General features: G+C 37.0%; 1 pseudogene; it reads right to left on the bottom strand.

Annotated features, from left to right (window-relative positions):
• Positions 1–701: 701 nt before the first annotated feature.
• On the bottom strand, positions 702–5,290 carry LOC114892057 (annotated as a pseudogene).
• Between the last annotated feature and the right edge of the window lie 448 nt (positions 5,291–5,738).

The following is a 5,738-nucleotide window of genomic DNA, read 5'->3' as shown; positions in this document are numbered from 1 at the left end:
TTTATTTTGAAGAGTTAAAGTGAAGGGAAATGGTCAAAACCATTTCCCTGTGCTTCGAAATCCATCTTAAGGATTATAATAGGCAGATAGAGCCAAACTGTGCTGTAAACCTTCAAGGATGGGTGTATCAAGGAACATTCCTCTAGTCCTCTCTTATGCACAGTATGTTTCTTTTTTTGACTGTTTTTTCAGCTTTACTGAGGTATGAGTGACAAATAAAATAATAATACATTTAAAGTACACAAGGTGCTTTGATATATGTATACATTGTGAAAGGATTCCCACAATCGAGTTAATTAACACATTCATTACTTAACATATTAGCCTTTCTTTTTTTTTTTTGGTGAGAATACTTAAGTTCTACTTTCAACAAACTTCAATTATACAATATAGTTTTATCAACTATAGTTACCGTGCTATACATTAGATCCTCAGAATTTATCTTAAAAATGCTGCTCATATGGAGACTAACACCACTTTTGTGAGGAGGTCCCAACGTAAACCTGAGTGCTGACTGGGAGGTAGGGGAGAAGAAGGCAGGTGGGGGACTTCCCTGGTGGACCAGTGATTAAGACTCCGTGCTTCCATTGCAGGGAGCATGGATTCAATCGCTGGTCAGGGAACTAAGATCCCACATGCTGCAAGGTGCAGCCAAAAAAGCAAACAAATAAATAAATAAATAGCCTCTTGAGGCTGCTGCTTTAAAAAAAAAAAGGTGGCAGGTTGGCAGTAGGAAGTGCTGAGGAGCGCAGCTGCCAAGAGGCTTGACTCTTCTGTCAGGTCAGTGAGTCCACGTAATGAAAAATGGCTCTCAGAGCACAGCTAGTCTCAACATTGTCAGTTTTCTGAGTCAGCTTCAGCACTTTGTTCCCCAGAAACCTGAATTCTTGCAGCAGCAAACTGACAAAGTTGAGACAAGTGCATACATATGAAAGGGTTGTTCTGTGGGTGGTTTTCCATTGTCCAACACACATACTTGGCTGCAATCTCAAAAGTCTCCACCCATAAGACTGTCTCCTTTCTCTGCATCCATGAGGACAAAATTTGCTGCAAAGTCATGATGCTAAAAAAATGCATAAAAATTCAAATTCTTCACTTCTTCCATTTTGTGCATTTTATTCTAAAGGATTTCTGCCACTCTGCTGGCACACAGTTCACGGAGGCCAAATGCCTTCTGGCCCAATATGCTATATATTATTTCAACATGATCCCACTCTTCTTGGAACCTGGGACACAGACAAGGGCTGACCAACTCCTTTGCATCTTTAGCAGCTTTTCTCTCCTATTCAAAGGTACTTTATCACTTCATTTTGCTGTTGTTTGCAAAGCCTTTTCACAGGATTTAGTGGTAGCATAGGCACTTCCAGATTTCTTTACATAAATGGTTGTTCAAGTCTCTGCTTCTCCCCATGAATCCTGTATGCCCTCCTTTGTCCCATCCATGGATGCAGGTGTCATTCCACCAGAGCAGGTAGGTGAAAGCTGCTTCTAGTTCTTCTGCCATCTCCCCTAGAAACACTTAAATTTATTATTACTACTATTATTTTTTAACATCTTTATTGGAGTATAATTGCTTTACAATGGTGTGTTAGCTCCTGCTTTATAACAAAGTGAATCAGCTATACATACACATATATCCCCATATCTCCTCCCTCTTGTGTCTCCTTCTCTCCCACCCTCCCCATACCACCCCTTGAGGTGGTCACAAAGTACTGAGCTGAGCTGATCTCCCTGTGCTATGCGGCTGCTTCCCACTAGCTATCTATTTTACATTTGGTAGTGTATATATGTCAGTGCCACTCTCTCACTTCATCCCAGCTTACCCTTCTTCCCTCCCCGTGTCCTCAAGTCCATTCTCTACGTCTGCGTCTTTATTCCTGTCCTGACCCTAGCTTTTTAAGAATCTTTTTTTTTTTTTTTAGATTCCATATATATGTGTTAGCATACTGTATTTGTTTTTCTCTTTCTGACTTACTTCTTCACTCTGTATGACAGTCTTACTTCACTGTGTATGACAGACTCTAGGTCCATCCACCTCACTACAAATAACTCAATTTCATTTCTTTTTATGGCTGAGTAATATTCCATAGTATATATGTGCCACATCTTCTTTATCCATTCATCTGTCAATGGACACTTAGGTTGCTTCCATGTCCTGTCTATTGTTAATAGAGCTGCAATGAATATTGTGGTACATGACTCTTTTTGAATTATGGTTTTCTCAGGGTATATGCCCAGTAGTGGGATTGCTGGGTGGTATAGTAGTTCTATTTTTAGTTTTTTAAGGAACCTCCATACTGTTCTCCATAGTGGCTGAACCAATTCACATTCCAACTAGCAGTGCAAGAGTGTTCCCTTTTCTCCACACCCTCTCCGGCATTTATTGTTTGTAGATTTTTTGATGATGGCCATTCTGACTGGTGTGAGGTGATACCTCATTGAAGTTTTGATTTCCATTTCTCTAATGATTAGTGATGTTGAGCATCCTTTCATGTGTTTGTTGGCAATCTGTATATCTTCTTTGGAGAAATGTCTATTTAGGTCTTCTGCCCATTTTTGGATTGGGTTGTTTGTTTTTTTGATATTGAGCTGCATGAGCTGCTTGTAAATTTTGGAGGTTAATCCTTTGTCAGTTGCTTCATTTGCAAATATTTTCTCGCATTCTGAGGGTTGTCTTTTGCTCTTGTTTATGGTTTCCTTTGCTGTGCAAAAGCTTTTAAGTTTCATTAGGTCCCATTTGTTGATTTTTGTTTTTATTTCCATTTCTCTAGGAGGTGGGTCAAAAAGGACCTTGCTGTGATTTATGTCATAGAGTGTTCTGCCTATGTTTTCCTCTAAGGGTTTTATGGTGTCTGGTCTTACATTTAGGTCTTTAATCCACTTTGAGTTTATTTTTGTGTATGGTGTAAGGGAGTATTCTAATACGACTCTTTTACATGTAGCTGTCCAGTTTTCCCAGCAACACTTATTGAAGAGACTGTCTTTTCTCCATTGTATATTCTTGCATCCATTATCAAAAATAAGATGACCATAGGTGCATGGGTTTCTCTCTGGGCTTTCTATCCTGTTCCATTGATCTGTATTTCTGTTTTTGTGCCAGTACCATACTGTCTTGATTACTGTAGCTTTGTAGTATAGTCAGAAGTCAGGAAGCCTGATTCCTCCAGTCCATTTTTCTTTCTCAAGATTGCTTTGGCTATTCAGTGTCTTTTGTGTTTCCATACAAATTGTGAAATGTTTTGTTCTAGTTCTGTAATTTTATTATTATTATTTTTAAATAACTTCTGTCAGTTATTTCAAGATTTCAAAAGGAAAAAATAAGGGGAGCACCCAACAACCTGAAGCTAGAGTATTCTTTACTTCTGTTCTTAAACGGTTTTCAAGGGTCTCTTTTTTTAAATTGAGGTATAATTGACATATAACATTATTTTAGTTTCAGTCATAAAACTGATTAAATATTTGTATATATTGTGAAGTGATTACCACAGTAAGTCTAATTAACATCATCACCATACATAATTACAGATTCTTTTCTTGTGGTGAAAACTTTTAAGATCTACTCTTAGCAACTTTCAAATATGCAATACAGTATTATTAACTATAGTCACCAGGCAGTACATTACAATCCCATGACATATTTATTTTATAACTGGAAGATTGTGCCTTTTGAGCCACTTCATCCATTTACCCACTCCTTACCCCTGAATCTGGAGACCATCCATCTGTTCTCTATACCTATGGGCTCGTGGGTTTTTTTTTTGTTTTTTTAAAAAATTCCATGCATAAATGAGATTACATTTGTCCTTCTCTGTCTGACTTATTTCACTTAGCATAATGCCCTCAAAGTCCATCCATGTCATTGCAGATGTCAAGATTTCCTTCCTTTCTGTGGGCAAATACTGTTCATATATAAATATCTCACAATTTCCTTACCTATTTATCCATCAATGGGTACTTAGGTTATTTCCATATCCAATAATACTGCAATGAACATTGGGGTGAATATATCTTTTTGAGTTAGTGTTTTCATTTTATTTGGATAAATAATCAAAAATGAAATTTCTGGCTTATATAGTACTTCTACTTCTTGTTTTTTGAGGAACCTTCACACTAATTAATTGGATTGTTTGTATTTTTGCTATTGAATTGTGTGAGTTCTTTACATGTTTTAAATATTAACCCTTTATCAGATACATGATTTGCAAATATTTTCTCCCATTCAGTAGATTGCCTTTTCATTTTGTTGATGGTTTCCTTTGCTGTACAGAAGCTTTTTAGTTTGATGTAGTCCTATTTGTTTATTTTTGCTTTTTTTGCCTTTGCTTTTGGTGTTAAATCCAAGAAATCATCATCAATATTGATATCAAGAAGGTTACCACTTATATTTACTTCTAGGAGTTTTACGCTTCCGGGTATTATGAAGATCACAATTTTAAATGAAGCAAATTAAATTAATTTTAAATTAAAGATAAATTGCTACAAAAACACTTAGGCTTCAACACTTGGAAATATTAGAACCTAATATACACATTTTTGTCTATGATGTTAATATAATCGTAATATTTAAACACTACACATAAACTCGTATTATACTATATTTGAATATCCTTAAATATCTCACAATATTTTATTGGTATAGTTTTAAATTGAAAGTAAAATCATATATTTAAATACTTTGCTCTGATTACTCCAACTAATCAGAGTTCGGCCAGAATTTCTAGGTTAAGGGAGTGGTCCTCCAGAAGACTGCCCTCATTGCAGACTAGCCACAAGTTTTGGGGTCCCCAGGCCACCCTCACTTCTGACCAGCTTGTTATAAATTTGAGGGTTCTCAACACTGCTTCAGATTTGATAATTTACCAGAATAACCCAAAGAACTCAGAAAGAGCTATGCTTATGATTACAGTTTGATTATAGCAAATAGGTACAAATCAGAACCAGCCAAAGAGAGAGACACATAGAGCAAACTCTAGGAGGATTTCAAGCACAAATCCTCTGTTGTCCTCTGCCTGTGGAATCAGGAAGCATCAACTTCCCAGTATATGTATGATACTACACAGAGAGAGTTGCTAACCAAGAAAGGTCACCTGAGTTTTAGTATCTAAAAGTTTTGGTTGAGGTTTCATTCTTTCTTTCTTCTGGCCATGCCACACAGCTTGGGATCTTAGTTCCCAGACCAGGGACTGAATATGGGCCCTCAACAATGAATGCATGGAGTCCTAACCACTGGACCACCAGGGAATTCCTGGGGTTTCATTCTATAAGGATGCTTGGTTGGATCATTGGTCATGTTATTGAACTCAATTTCCAGCTTCACTCATCTCTCCAGAGGGCTGGTTTATATCATGTTGCTTTTATTTTTTTTAATGTATTTTAATTTTGAAATAGCTTTTAAAATATATTTAACTATTTTATTTTATTTATTTTATTTTATTTATTTTATTTTATGGCTGTACCACGTGGCATGTGGGATCTTACTTCCTTGACCAGGGATCAAACCTGCACACTCTACATTGGAAGCATGGAGTCTTAACCACTAGACCTCCAGGGAAATCTGGATATCATGTTGCTTTAAATGCTAATCCTCGCATGGTTGGTCCATGGCCAGCCTCTATCCTGAGTCATCTCTTTCACACAAATTATCTAGGGGCCCACCCTAAGCCACCTCAGTATAAACCATCAAGTGTAGTCAGAACCCACCATGAATAACAATGACACTTCTGTCGCTAAGGAAGATC

The sequence above is a fragment of the Monodon monoceros genome, unplaced genomic scaffold (genome assembly GCF_005190385.1).
Source record: "Monodon monoceros isolate NGI ecotype Baffin Bay Population unplaced genomic scaffold, NGI_Narwhal_1 Super_Scaffold_12, whole genome shotgun sequence".
Classification (NCBI taxonomy): Eukaryota; Metazoa; Chordata; class Mammalia; order Artiodactyla; family Monodontidae; genus Monodon; species Monodon monoceros.
This window is presented reverse-complemented; position numbering and strand designations above follow the sequence as displayed.